Source organism: Pagrus major, chromosome 5 (genome assembly GCF_040436345.1).
Source record: "Pagrus major chromosome 5, Pma_NU_1.0".
Taxonomy (NCBI): Eukaryota; Metazoa; Chordata; class Actinopteri; order Spariformes; family Sparidae; genus Pagrus; species Pagrus major.
In genome coordinates, this window is record NC_133219.1 from 28,115,735 (window position 1) to 28,128,495 (window position 12,761).

A 12,761-nucleotide genomic window follows, 5' to 3' on the forward strand; every position below is an offset into this window, starting at 1 on the left:
CTTGGAGTGCAGGTAGGGTACGTCCAGAAATAAAGCAAATCCTGTTACCAGGATGAAAAATGAGCCTTCATAGCAAGCTCTGCCGTCACCTGTTTTCACATTTCCCAGGCTTTGGCTGTATGGAAAACAGCTGTCAGTGGATTGGTAAGCACTGACACATCATTGTCTCAGCAGTGTTTTCATTGATGCATTCGATTGGATCAAATAATTACATGTTTAGAGGAGGAAAATGTACCATATTTCCCTCTGAAATGGAATGAAGCAGTAGCATAAAACAGCATGAAGTGGAGACAGGAAGCGAAGGACTAGCCATTTACATTGCTCCACCTTAACAGACAGCCTGCATGATCGGAAAAGCAGAGACAGGCTGCTGGTTTTTTTCAACCCTCTGTCTCCACTGAAGAAGCTGCAGCGCCGCCTGGTGTCTGTAGAGAGAAGTCAAAAAGCTTACAGCACCTGGTATTCCCAGGCGGTCTCCCATCCAAGTACTAACCAGGCCCGACCCTGCTTAGCTTCCGAGATCGGACGAGATCGGGCGTGTTCAGAGTGGTATGGCCGTAAGCCACACGTGCACCCCGAAAAAGGCCTTTTAAAGATGCCCTCAGATGGCGTTTCATTGTTTTGCCTTGGAGTGCAGGTAGGGTACGTCCAGAAATAAAGCAAATCCTGTTACCAGGATGAAAAATGAGCCTTCATAGCAAGCTCTGCCGTCACCTGTTTTCACATTTCCCAGGCTTTGGCTGTATGGAAAACAGCTGTCAGTGGATTGGTAAGCACTGACACATCATTGTCTCAGCAGTGTTTTCATTGATGCATTCGATTGGATCAAATAATTACATGTTTAGAGGAGGAAAATGTACCATATTTCCCTCTGAAATGGAATGAAGCAGTAGCATAAAACAGCATGAAGTGGAGACAGGAAGCGAAGGACTAGCCATTTACATTGCTCCACCTTAACAGACAGCCTGCATGATCGGAAAAGCAGAGACAGGCTGCTGGTTTTTTTCAACCCTCTGTCTCCACTGAAGAAGCTGCAGCGCCGCCTGGTGTCTGTAGAGAGAAGTCAACAAGCTTACAGCACCTGGTATTCCCAGGCGGTCTCCCATCCAAGTACTAACCAGGCCCGACCCTGCTTAGCTTCCGAGATCGGACGAGATCGGGCGTGTTCAGAGTGGTATGGCCGTAAGCCACACGTGCACCCCGAAAAAGGCCTTTTAAAGATGCCCTCAGATGGCGTTTCATTGTTTTGCCTTGGAGTGCAGGTAGGGTACGTCCAGAAATAAAGCAAATCCTGTTACCAGGATGAAAAATGAGCCTTCATAGCAAGCTCTGCCGTCACCTGTTTTCACATTTCCCAGGCTTTGGCTGTATGGAAAACAGCTGTCAGTGGATTGGTAAGCACTGACACATCATTGTCTCAGCAGTGTTTTCATTGATGCATTCGATTGGATCAAATAATTACATGTTTAGAGGAGGAAAATGTACCATATTTCCCTCTGAAATGGAATGAAGCAGTAGCATAAAACAGCATGAAGTGGAGACAGGAAGCGAAGGACTAGCCATTTACATTGCTCCACCTTAACAGACAGCCTGCATGATCGGAAAAGCAGAGACAGGCTGCTGTTTTTTTTCAACCCTCTGTCTCCACTGAAGAAGCTGCAGCGCCGCCTGGTGTCTGTAGAGAGAAGTCAACAAGCTTACAGCACCTGGTATTCCCAGGCGGTCTCCCATCCAAGTACTAACCAGGCCCGACCCTGCTTAGCTTCCGAGATCGGACGAGATCGGGCGTGTTCAGAGTGGTATGGCCGTAAGCCACACGTGCACCCCGAAAAAGGCCTTTTAAAGATGCCCTCAGATGGCGTTTCATTGTTTTGCCTTGGAGTGCAGGTAGGGTACGTCCAGAAATAAAGCAAATCCTGTTACCAGGATGAAAAATGAGCCTTCATAGCAAGCTCTGCCGTCACCTGTTTTCACATTTCCCAGGCTTTGGCTGTATGGAAAACAGCTGTCAGTGGATTGGTAAGCACTGACACATCATTGTCTCAGCAGTGTTTTCATTGATGCATTCGATTGGATCAAATAATTACATGTTTAGAGGAGGAAAATGTACCATATTTCCCTCTGAAATGGAATGAAGCAGTAGCATAAAACAGCATGAAGTGGAGACAGGAAGCGAAGGACTAGCCATTTACATTGCTCCACCTTAACAGACAGCCTGCATGATCGGAAAAGCAGAGACAGGCTGCTGGTTTTTTTCAACCCTCTGTCTCCACTGAAGAAGCTGCAGCGCCGCCTGGTGTCTGTAGAGAGAAGTCAAAAAGCTTACAGCACCTGGTATTCCCAGGCGGTCTCCCATCCAAGTACTAACCAGGCCCGACCCTGCTTAGCTTCCGAGATCGGACGAGATCGGGCGTGTTCAGAGTGGTATGGCCGTAAGCCACACGTGCACCCCGAAAAAGGCCTTTTAAAGATGCCCTCAGATGGCGTTTCATTGTTTTGCCTTGGAGTGCAGGTAGGGTACGTCCAGAAATAAAGCAAATCCTGTTACCAGGATGAAAAATGAGCCTTCATAGCAAGCTCTGCCGTCACCTGTTTTCACATTTCCCAGGCTTTGGCTGTATGGAAAACAGCTGTCAGTGGATTGGTAAGCACTGACACATCATTGTCTCAGCAGTGTTTTCATTGATGCATTCGATTGGATCAAATAATTACATGTTTAGAGGAGGAAAATGTACCATATTTCCCTCTGAAATGGAATGAAGCAGTAGCATAAAACAGCATGAAGTGGAGACAGGAAGCGAAGGACTAGCCATTTACATTGCTCCACCTTAACAGACAGCCTGCATGATCGGAAAAGCAGAGACAGGCTGCTGGTTTTTTTCAACCCTCTGTCTCCACTGAAGAAGCTGCAGCGCCGCCTGGTGTCTGTAGAGAGAAGTCAAAAAGCTTACAGCACCTGGTATTCCCAGGCGGTCTCCCATCCAAGTACTAACCAGGCCCGACCCTGCTTAGCTTCCGAGATCGGACGAGATCGGGCGTGTTCAGAGTGGTATGGCCGTAAGCCACACGTGCACCCCGAAAAAGGCCTTTTAAAGATGCCCTCAGATGGCGTTTCATTGTTTTGCCTTGGAGTGCAGGTAGGGTACGTCCAGAAATAAAGCAAATCCTGTTACCAGGATGAAAAATGAGCCTTCATAGCAAGCTCTGCCGTCACCTGTTTTCACATTTCCCAGGCTTTGGCTGTATGGAAAACAGCTGTCAGTGGATTGGTAAGCACTGACACATCATTGTCTCAGCAGTGTTTTCATTGATGCATTCGATTGGATCAAATAATTACATGTTTAGAGGAGGAAAATGTACCATATTTCCCTCTGAAATGGAATGAAGCAGTAGCATAAAACAGCATGAAGTGGAGACAGGAAGCGAAGGACTAGCCATTTACATTGCTCCACCTTAACAGACAGCCTGCATGATCGGAAAAGCAGAGACAGGCTGCTGGTTTTTTTCAACCCTCTGTCTCCACTGAAGAAGCTGCAGCGCCGCCTGGTGTCTGTAGAGAGAAGTCAACAAGCTTACAGCACCTGGTATTCCCAGGCGGTCTCCCATCCAAGTACTAACCAGGCCCGACCCTGCTTAGCTTCCGAGATCGGACGAGATCGGGCGTGTTCAGAGTGGTATGGCCGTAAGCCACACGTGCACCCCGAAAAAGGCCTTTTAAAGATGCCCTCAGATGGCGTTTCATTGTTTTGCCTTGGAGTGCAGGTAGGGTACGTCCAGAAATAAAGCAAATCCTGTTACCAGGATGAAAAATGAGCCTTCATAGCAAGCTCTGCCGTCACCTGTTTTCACATTTCCCAGGCTTTGGCTGTATGGAAAACAGCTGTCAGTGGATTGGTAAGCACTGACACATCATTGTCTCAGCAGTGTTTTCATTGATGCATTCGATTGGATCAAATAATTACATGTTTAGAGGAGGAAAATGTACCATATTTCCCTCTGAAATGGAATGAAGCAGTAGCATAAAACAGCATGAAGTGGAGACAGGAAGCGAAGGACTAGCCATTTACATTGCTCCACCTTAACAGACAGCCTGCATGATCGGAAAAGCAGAGACAGGCTGCTGGTTTTTTTCAACCCTCTGTCTCCACTGAAGAAGCTGCAGCGCCGCCTGGTGTCTGTAGAGAGAAGTCAAAAAGCTTACAGCACCTGGTATTCCCAGGCGGTCTCCCATCCAAGTACTAACCAGGCCCGACCCTGCTTAGCTTCCGAGATCGGACGAGATCGGGCGTGTTCAGAGTGGTATGGCCGTAAGCCACACGTGCACCCCGAAAAAGGCCTTTTAAAGATGCCCTCAGATGGCGTTTCATTGTTTTGCCTTGGAGTGCAGGTAGGGTACGTCCAGAAATAAAGCAAATCCTGTTACCAGGATGAAAAATGAGCCTTCATAGCAAGCTCTGCCGTCACCTGTTTTCACATTTCCCAGGCTTTGGCTGTATGGAAAACAGCTGTCAGTGGATTGGTAAGCACTGACACATCATTGTCTCAGCAGTGTTTTCATTGATGCATTCGATTGGATCAAATAATTACATGTTTAGAGGAGGAAAATGTACCATATTTCCCTCTGAAATGGAATGAAGCAGTAGCATAAAACAGCATGAAGTGGAGACAGGAAGCGAAGGACTAGCCATTTACATTGCTCCACCTTAACAGACAGCCTGCATGATCGGAAAAGCAGAGACAGGCTGCTGGTTTTTTTCAACCCTCTGTCTCCACTGAAGAAGCTGCAGCGCCGCCTGGTGTCTGTAGAGAGAAGTCAAAAAGCTTACAGCACCTGGTATTCCCAGGCGGTCTCCCATCCAAGTACTAACCAGGCCCGACCCTGCTTAGCTTCCGAGATCGGACGAGATCGGGCGTGTTCAGAGTGGTATGGCCGTAAGCCACACGTGCACCCCGAAAAAGGCCTTTTGAAGATGCCCTCAGATGGCGTTTCATTGTTTTGCCTTGGAGTGCAGGTAGGGTACGTCCAGAAATAAAGCAAATCCTGTTACCAGGATGAAAAATGAGCCTTCATAGCAAGCTCTGCCGTCACCTGTTTTCACATTTCCCAGGCTTTGGCTGTATGGAAAACAGCTGTCAGTGGATTGGTAAGCACTGACACATCATTGTCTCAGCAGTGTTTTCATTGATGCATTCGATTGGATCAAATAATTACATGTTTAGAGGAGGAAAATGTACCATATTTCCCTCTGAAATGGAATGAAGCAGTAGCATAAAACAGCATGAAGTGGAGACAGGAAGCGAAGGACTAGCCATTTACATTGCTCCACCTTAACAGACAGCCTGCATGATCGGAAAAGCAGAGACAGGCTGCTGGTTTTTTTCAACCCTCTGTCTCCACTGAAGAAGCTGCAGCGCCGCCTGGTGTCTGTAGAGAGAAGTCAACAAGCTTACAGCACCTGGTATTCCCAGGCGGTCTCCCATCCAAGTACTAACCAGGCCCGACCCTGCTTAGCTTCCGAGATCGGACGAGATCGGGCGTGTTCAGAGTGGTATGGCCGTAAGCCACACGTGCACCCCGAAAAAGGCCTTTTAAAGATGCCCTCAGATGGCGTTTCATTGTTTTGCCTTGGAGTGCAGGTAGGGTACGTCCAGAAATAAAGCAAATCCTGTTACCAGGATGAAAAATGAGCCTTCATAGCAAGCTCTGCCGTCACCTGTTTTCACATTTCCCAGGCTTTGGCTGTATGGAAAACAGCTGTCAGTGGATTGGTAAGCACTGACACATCATTGTCTCAGCAGTGTTTTCATTGATGCATTCGATTGGATCAAATAATTACATGTTTAGAGGAGGAAAATGTACCATATTTCCCTCTGAAATGGAATGAAGCAGTAGCATAAAACAGCATGAAGTGGAGACAGGAAGCGAAGGACTAGCCATTTACATTGCTCCACCTTAACAGACAGCCTGCATGATCGGAAAAGCAGAGACAGGCTGCTGGTTTTTTTCAACCCTCTGTCTCCACTGAAGAAGCTGCAGCGCCGCCTGGTGTCTGTAGAGAGAAGTCAAAAAGCTTACAGCACCTGGTATTCCCAGGCGGTCTCCCATCCAAGTACTAACCAGGCCCGACCCTGCTTAGCTTCCGAGATCGGACGAGATCGGGCGTGTTCAGAGTGGTATGGCCGTAAGCCACACGTGCACCCCGAAAAAGGCCTTTTAAAGATGCCCTCAGATGGCGTTTCATTGTTTTGCCTTGGAGTGCAGGTAGGGTACGTCCAGAAATAAAGCAAATCCTGTTACCAGGATGAAAAATGAGCCTTCATAGCAAGCTCTGCCGTCACCTGTTTTCACATTTCCCAGGCTTTGGCTGTATGGAAAACAGCTGTCAGTGGATTGGTAAGCACTGACACATCATTGTCTCAGCAGTGTTTTCATTGATGCATTCGATTGGATCAAATAATTACATGTTTAGAGGAGGAAAATGTACCATATTTCCCTCTGAAATGGAATGAAGCAGTAGCATAAAACAGCATGAAGTGGAGACAGGAAGCGAAGGACTAGCCATTTACATTGCTCCACCTTAACAGACAGCCTGCATGATCGGAAAAGCAGAGACAGGCTGCTGGTTTTTTTCAACCCTCTGTCTCCACTGAAGAAGCTGCAGCGCCGCCTGGTGTCTGTAGAGAGAAGTCAAAAAGCTTACAGCACCTGGTATTCCCAGGCGGTCTCCCATCCAAGTACTAACCAGGCCCGACCCTGCTTAGCTTCCGAGATCGGACGAGATCGGGCGTGTTCAGAGTGGTATGGCCGTAAGCCACACGTGCACCCCGAAAAAGGCCTTTTAAAGATGCCCTCAGATGGCGTTTCATTGTTTTGCCTTGGAGTGCAGGTAGGGTACGTCCAGAAATAAAGCAAATCCTGTTACCAGGATGAAAAATGAGCCTTCATAGCAAGCTCTGCCGTCACCTGTTTTCACATTTCCCAGGCTTTGGCTGTATGGAAAACAGCTGTCAGTGGATTGGTAAGCACTGACACATCATTGTCTCAGCAGTGTTTTCATTGATGCATTCGATTGGATCAAATAATTACATGTTTAGAGGAGGAAAATGTACCATATTTCCCTCTGAAATGGAATGAAGCAGTAGCATAAAACAGCATGAAGTGGAGACAGGAAGCGAAGGACTAGCCATTTACATTGCTCCACCTTAACAGACAGCCTGCATGATCGGAAAAGCAGAGACAGGCTGCTGGTTTTTTTCAACCCTCTGTCTCCACTGAAGAAGCTGCAGCGCCGCCTGGTGTCTGTAGAGAGAAGTCAAAAAGCTTACAGCACCTGGTATTCCCAGGCGGTCTCCCATCCAAGTACTAACCAGGCCCGACCCTGCTTAGCTTCCGAGATCGGACGAGATCGGGCGTGTTCAGAGTGGTATGGCCGTAAGCCACACGTGCACCCCGAAAAAGGCCTTTTGAAGATGCCCTCAGATGGCGTTTCATTGTTTTGCCTTGGAGTGCAGGTAGGGTACGTCCAGAAATAAAGCAAATCCTGTTACCAGGATGAAAAATGAGCCTTCATAGCAAGCTCTGCCGTCACCTGTTTTCACATTTCCCAGGCTTTGGCTGTATGGAAAACAGCTGTCAGTGGATTGGTAAGCACTGACACATCATTGTCTCAGCAGTGTTTTCATTGATGCATTCGATTGGATCAAATAATTACATGTTTAGAGGAGGAAAATGTACCATATTTCCCTCTGAAATGGAATGAAGCAGTAGCATAAAACAGCATGAAGTGGAGACAGGAAGCGAAGGACTAGCCATTTACATTGCTCCACCTTAACAGACAGCCTGCATGATCGGAAAAGCAGAGACAGGCTGCTGGTTTTTTTCAACCCTCTGTCTCCACTGAAGAAGCTGCAGCGCCGCCTGGTGTCTGTAGAGAGAAGTCAAAAAGCTTACAGCACCTGGTATTCCCAGGCGGTCTCCCATCCAAGTACTAACCAGGCCCGACCCTGCTTAGCTTCCGAGATCGGACGAGATCGGGCGTGTTCAGAGTGGTATGGCCGTAAGCCACACGTGCACCCCGAAAAAGGCCTTTTAAAGATGCCCTCAGATGGCGTTTCATTGTTTTGCCTTGGAGTGCAGGTAGGGTACGTCCAGAAATAAAGCAAATCCTGTTACCAGGATGAAAAATGAGCCTTCATAGCAAGCTCTGCCGTCACCTGTTTTCACATTTCCCAGGCTTTGGCTGTATGGAAAACAGCTGTCAGTGGATTGGTAAGCACTGACACATCATTGTCTCAGCAGTGTTTTCATTGATGCATTCGATTGGATCAAATAATTACATGTTTAGAGGAGGAAAATGTACCATATTTCCCTCTGAAATGGAATGAAGCAGTAGCATAAAACAGCATGAAGTGGAGACAGGAAGCGAAGGACTAGCCATTTACATTGCTCCACCTTAACAGACAGCCTGCATGATCGGAAAAGCAGAGACAGGCTGCTGGTTTTTTTCAACCCTCTGTCTCCACTGAAGAAGCTGCAGCGCCGCCTGGTGTCTGTAGAGAGAAGTCAAAAAGCTTACAGCACCTGGTATTCCCAGGCGGTCTCCCATCCAAGTACTAACCAGGCCCGACCCTGCTTAGCTTCCGAGATCGGACGAGATCGGGCGTGTTCAGAGTGGTATGGCCGTAAGCCACACGTGCACCCCGAAAAAGGCCTTTTAAAGATGCCCTCAGATGGCGTTTCATTGTTTTGCCTTGGAGTGCAGGTAGGGTACGTCCAGAAATAAAGCAAATCCTGTTACCAGGATGAAAAATGAGCCTTCATAGCAAGCTCTGCCGTCACCTGTTTTCACATTTCCCAGGCTTTGGCTGTATGGAAAACAGCTGTCAGTGGATTGGTAAGCACTGACACATCATTGTCTCAGCAGTGTTTTCATTGATGCATTCGATTGGATCAAATAATTACATGTTTAGAGGAGGAAAATGTACCATATTTCCCTCTGAAATGGAATGAAGCAGTAGCATAAAACAGCATGAAGTGGAGACAGGAAGCGAAGGACTAGCCATTTACATTGCTCCACCTTAACAGACAGCCTGCATGATCGGAAAAGCAGAGACAGGCTGCTGGTTTTTTTCAACCCTCTGTCTCCACTGAAGAAGCTGCAGCGCCGCCTGGTGTCTGTAGAGAGAAGTCAACAAGCTTACAGCACCTGGTATTCCCAGGCGGTCTCCCATCCAAGTACTAACCAGGCCCGACCCTGCTTAGCTTCCGAGATCGGACGAGATCGGGCTTGTTCAGAGTGGTATGGCCGTAAGCCACACGTGCACCCCGAAAAAGGCCTTTTAAAGATGCCCTCAGATGGCGTTTCATTGTTTTGCCTTGGAGTGCAGGTAGGGTACGTCCAGAAATAAAGCAAATCCTGTTACCAGGATGAAAAATGAGCCTTCATAGCAAGCTCTGCCGTCACCTGTTTTCACATTTCCCAGGCTTTGGCTGTATGGAAAACAGCTGTCAGTGGATTGGTAAGCACTGACACATCATTGTCTCAGCAGTGTTTTCATTGATGCATTCGATTGGATCAAATAATTACATGTTTAGAGGAGGAAAATGTACCATATTTCCCTCTGAAATGGAATGAAGCAGTAGCATAAAACAGCATGAAGTGGAGACAGGAAGCGAAGGACTAGCCATTTACATTGCTCCACCTTAACAGACAGCCTGCATGATCGGAAAAGCAGAGACAGGCTGCTGGTTTTTTTCAACCCTCTGTCTCCACTGAAGAAGCTGCAGCGCCGCCTGGTGTCTGTAGAGAGAAGTCAAAAAGCTTACAGCACCTGGTATTCCCAGGCGGTCTCCCATCCAAGTACTAACCAGGCCCGACCCTGCTTAGCTTCCGAGATCGGACGAGATCGGGCGTGTTCAGAGTGGTATGGCCGTAAGCCACACGTGCACCCCGAAAAAGGCCTTTTGAAGATGCCCTCAGATGGCGTTTCATTGTTTTGCCTTGGAGTGCAGGTAGGGTACGTCCAGAAATAAAGCAAATCCTGTTACCAGGATGAAAAATGAGCCTTCATAGCAAGCTCTGCCGTCACCTGTTTTCACATTTCCCAGGCTTTGGCTGTATGGAAAACAGCTGTCAGTGGATTGGTAAGCACTGACACATCATTGTCTCAGCAGTGTTTTCATTGATGCATTCGATTGGATCAAATAATTACATGTTTAGAGGAGGAAAATGTACCATATTTCCCTCTGAAATGGAATGAAGCAGTAGCATAAAACAGCATGAAGTGGAGACAGGAAGCGAAGGACTAGCCATTTACATTGCTCCACCTTAACAGACAGCCTGCATGATCGGAAAAGCAGAGACAGGCTGCTGGTTTTTTTCAACCCTCTGTCTCCACTGAAGAAGCTGCAGCGCCGCCTGGTGTCTGTAGAGAGAAGTCAAAAAGCTTACAGCACCTGGTATTCCCAGGCGGTCTCCCATCCAAGTACTAACCAGGCCCGACCCTGCTTAGCTTCCGAGATCGGACGAGATCGGGCGTGTTCAGAGTGGTATGGCCGTAAGCCACACGTGCACCCCGAAAAAGGCCTTTTAAAGATGCCCTCAGATGGCGTTTCATTGTTTTGCCTTGGAGTGCAGGTAGGGTACGTCCAGAAATAAAGCAAATCCTGTTACCAGGATGAAAAATGAGCCTTCATAGCAAGCTCTGCCGTCACCTGTTTTCACATTTCCCAGGCTTTGGCTGTATGGAAAACAGCTGTCAGTGGATTGGTAAGCACTGACACATCATTGTCTCAGCAGTGTTTTCATTGATGCATTCGATTGGATCAAATAATTACATGTTTAGAGGAGGAAAATGTACCATATTTCCCTCTGAAATGGAATGAAGCAGTAGCATAAAACAGCATGAAGTGGAGACAGGAAGCGAAGGACTAGCCATTTACATTGCTCCACCTTAACAGACAGCCTGCATGATCGGAAAAGCAGAGACAGGCTGCTGGTTTTTTTCAACCCTCTGTCTCCACTGAAGAAGCTGCAGCGCCGCCTGGTGTCTGTAGAGAGAAGTCAAAAAGCTTACAGCACCTGGTATTCCCAGGCGGTCTCCCATCCAAGTACTAACCAGGCCCGACCCTGCTTAGCTTCCGAGATCGGACGAGATCGGGCGTGTTCAGAGTGGTATGGCCGTAAGCCACACGTGCACCCCGAAAAAGGCCTTTTAAAGATGCCCTCAGATGGCGTTTCATTGTTTTGCCTTGGAGTGCAGGTAGGGTACGTCCAGAAATAAAGCAAATCCTGTTACCAGGATGAAAAATGAGCCTTCATAGCAAGCTCTGCCGTCACCTGTTTTCACATTTCCCAGGCTTTGGCTGTATGGAAAACAGCTGTCAGTGGATTGGTAAGCACTGACACATCATTGTCTCAGCAGTGTTTTCATTGATGCATTCGATTGGATCAAATAATTACATGTTTAGAGGAGGAAAATGTACCATATTTACCTCTGAAATGGAATGAAGCAGTAGCATAAAACAGCATGAAGTGGAGACAGGAAGCGAAGGACTAGCCATTTACATTGCTCCACCTTAACAGACAGCCTGCATGATCGGAAAAGCAGAGACAGGCTGCTGGTTTTTTTCAACCCTCTGTCTCCACTGAAGAAGCTGCAGCGCCGCCTGGTGTCTGTAGAGAGAAGTCAAAAAGCTTACAGCACCTGGTATTCCCAGGCGGTCTCCCATCCAAGTACTAACCAGGCCCGACCCTGCTTAGCTTCCGAGATCGGACGAGATCGGGCGTGTTCAGAGTGGTATGGCCGTAAGCCACACGTGCACCCCGAAAAAGGCCTTTTAAAGATGCCCTCAGATGGCGTTTCATTGTTTTGCCTTGGAGTGCAGGTAGGGTACGTCCAGAAATAAAGCAAATCCTGTTACCAGGATGAAAAATGAGCCTTCATAGCAAGCTCTGCCGTCACCTGTTTTCACATTTCCCAGGCTTTGGCTGTATGGAAAACAGCTGTCAGTGGATTGGTAAGCACTGACACATCATTGTCTCAGCAGTGTTTTCATTGATGCATTCGATTGGATCAAATAATTACATGTTTAGAGGAGGAAAATGTACCATATTTCCCTCTGAAATGGAATGAAGCAGTAGCATAAAACAGCATGAAGTGGAGACAGGAAGCGAAGGACTAGCCATTTACATTGCTCCACCTTAACAGACAGCCTGCATGATCGGAAATGCAGAGACAGGCTGCTGGTTTTTTTCAACCCTCTGTCTCCACTGAAGAAGCTGCAGCGCCGCCTGGTGTCTGTAGAGAGAAGTGAAAAAGCTTACAGCACCTGGTATTCCCAGGCGGTCTCCCATCCAAGTACTAACCAGGCCCGACCCTGCTTAGCTTCCGAGATCGGACGAGATCGGGCGTGTTCAGAGTGGTATGGCCGTAAGCCACACGTGCACCCCGAAAAAGGCCTTTTAAAGATGCCCTCAGATGGCGTTTCATTGTTTTGCCTTGGAGTGCAGGTAGGGTACGTCCAGAAATAAAGCAAATCCTGTTACCAGGATGAAAAATGAGCCTTCATAGCAAGCTCTGCCGTCACCTGTTTTCACATTTCCCAGGCTTTGGCTGTATGGAAAACAGCTGTCAGTGGATTGGTAAGCACTGACACATCATTGTCTCAGCAGTGTTTTCATTGATGCATTCGATTGGATCAAATAATTACATGTTTAGAGGAGGAAAATGTACCATATTTCCCTCTGAAATGGAATGAA

General features: G+C 47.6%; 20 non-coding genes across 20 annotated transcripts; all 20 read right to left on the reverse strand.

Annotated features, from left to right (window-relative positions):
• Positions 1 to 444: 444 nt before the first annotated feature.
• On the reverse strand, positions 445 to 563 carry LOC140997058 (5S ribosomal RNA). Its single transcript, XR_012179022.1, has one exon. It is a non-coding gene; the product is annotated as a 5S ribosomal RNA (ribosomal RNA).
• A 506-nt stretch (positions 564 to 1,069) lies between these two features.
• LOC140997059 (5S ribosomal RNA) lies at positions 1,070 to 1,188 on the reverse strand. Its single transcript, XR_012179023.1, has one exon. It is a non-coding gene; the product is annotated as a 5S ribosomal RNA (ribosomal RNA).
• Positions 1,189 to 1,694: 506 nt separating this feature from the next.
• LOC140997060 (5S ribosomal RNA) lies at positions 1,695 to 1,813 on the reverse strand. Its single transcript, XR_012179024.1, has one exon. It is a non-coding gene; the product is annotated as a 5S ribosomal RNA (ribosomal RNA).
• Positions 1,814 to 2,319: 506 nt separating this feature from the next.
• On the reverse strand, positions 2,320 to 2,438 carry LOC140997061 (5S ribosomal RNA). The gene has a single exon (XR_012179025.1). It is a non-coding gene; the product is annotated as a 5S ribosomal RNA (ribosomal RNA).
• A 506-nt stretch (positions 2,439 to 2,944) lies between these two features.
• On the reverse strand, positions 2,945 to 3,063 carry LOC140997062 (5S ribosomal RNA). The gene has a single exon (XR_012179026.1). It is a non-coding gene; the product is annotated as a 5S ribosomal RNA (ribosomal RNA).
• A 506-nt stretch (positions 3,064 to 3,569) lies between these two features.
• Positions 3,570 to 3,688, reverse strand: LOC140997063 (5S ribosomal RNA). The gene has a single exon (XR_012179027.1). It is a non-coding gene; the product is annotated as a 5S ribosomal RNA (ribosomal RNA).
• Positions 3,689 to 4,194: 506 nt separating this feature from the next.
• Positions 4,195 to 4,313, reverse strand: LOC140997065 (5S ribosomal RNA). Its single transcript, XR_012179029.1, has one exon. It is a non-coding gene; the product is annotated as a 5S ribosomal RNA (ribosomal RNA).
• Positions 4,314 to 4,819: 506 nt separating this feature from the next.
• Positions 4,820 to 4,938, reverse strand: LOC140997066 (5S ribosomal RNA). Its single transcript, XR_012179030.1, has one exon. It is a non-coding gene; the product is annotated as a 5S ribosomal RNA (ribosomal RNA).
• Positions 4,939 to 5,444: 506 nt separating this feature from the next.
• On the reverse strand, positions 5,445 to 5,563 carry LOC140997067 (5S ribosomal RNA). Its single transcript, XR_012179031.1, has one exon. It is a non-coding gene; the product is annotated as a 5S ribosomal RNA (ribosomal RNA).
• A 506-nt stretch (positions 5,564 to 6,069) lies between these two features.
• On the reverse strand, positions 6,070 to 6,188 carry LOC140997068 (5S ribosomal RNA). Its single transcript, XR_012179032.1, has one exon. It is a non-coding gene; the product is annotated as a 5S ribosomal RNA (ribosomal RNA).
• A 506-nt stretch (positions 6,189 to 6,694) lies between these two features.
• LOC140997069 (5S ribosomal RNA) lies at positions 6,695 to 6,813 on the reverse strand. Its single transcript, XR_012179033.1, has one exon. It is a non-coding gene; the product is annotated as a 5S ribosomal RNA (ribosomal RNA).
• A 506-nt stretch (positions 6,814 to 7,319) lies between these two features.
• On the reverse strand, positions 7,320 to 7,438 carry LOC140997070 (5S ribosomal RNA). The gene has a single exon (XR_012179034.1). It is a non-coding gene; the product is annotated as a 5S ribosomal RNA (ribosomal RNA).
• Positions 7,439 to 7,944: 506 nt separating this feature from the next.
• Positions 7,945 to 8,063, reverse strand: LOC140997071 (5S ribosomal RNA). Its single transcript, XR_012179035.1, has one exon. It is a non-coding gene; the product is annotated as a 5S ribosomal RNA (ribosomal RNA).
• Positions 8,064 to 8,569: 506 nt separating this feature from the next.
• Positions 8,570 to 8,688, reverse strand: LOC140997072 (5S ribosomal RNA). The gene has a single exon (XR_012179036.1). It is a non-coding gene; the product is annotated as a 5S ribosomal RNA (ribosomal RNA).
• A 506-nt stretch (positions 8,689 to 9,194) lies between these two features.
• LOC140997408 (5S ribosomal RNA) lies at positions 9,195 to 9,313 on the reverse strand. Its single transcript, XR_012179351.1, has one exon. It is a non-coding gene; the product is annotated as a 5S ribosomal RNA (ribosomal RNA).
• A 506-nt stretch (positions 9,314 to 9,819) lies between these two features.
• LOC140997073 (5S ribosomal RNA) lies at positions 9,820 to 9,938 on the reverse strand. The gene has a single exon (XR_012179037.1). It is a non-coding gene; the product is annotated as a 5S ribosomal RNA (ribosomal RNA).
• A 506-nt stretch (positions 9,939 to 10,444) lies between these two features.
• LOC140997074 (5S ribosomal RNA) lies at positions 10,445 to 10,563 on the reverse strand. The gene has a single exon (XR_012179038.1). It is a non-coding gene; the product is annotated as a 5S ribosomal RNA (ribosomal RNA).
• A 506-nt stretch (positions 10,564 to 11,069) lies between these two features.
• Positions 11,070 to 11,188, reverse strand: LOC140997077 (5S ribosomal RNA). Its single transcript, XR_012179040.1, has one exon. It is a non-coding gene; the product is annotated as a 5S ribosomal RNA (ribosomal RNA).
• Positions 11,189 to 11,694: 506 nt separating this feature from the next.
• Positions 11,695 to 11,813, reverse strand: LOC140997078 (5S ribosomal RNA). Its single transcript, XR_012179041.1, has one exon. It is a non-coding gene; the product is annotated as a 5S ribosomal RNA (ribosomal RNA).
• Positions 11,814 to 12,319: 506 nt separating this feature from the next.
• Positions 12,320 to 12,438, reverse strand: LOC140997079 (5S ribosomal RNA). The gene has a single exon (XR_012179042.1). It is a non-coding gene; the product is annotated as a 5S ribosomal RNA (ribosomal RNA).
• Positions 12,439 to 12,761: the final 323 nt, after the last annotated feature.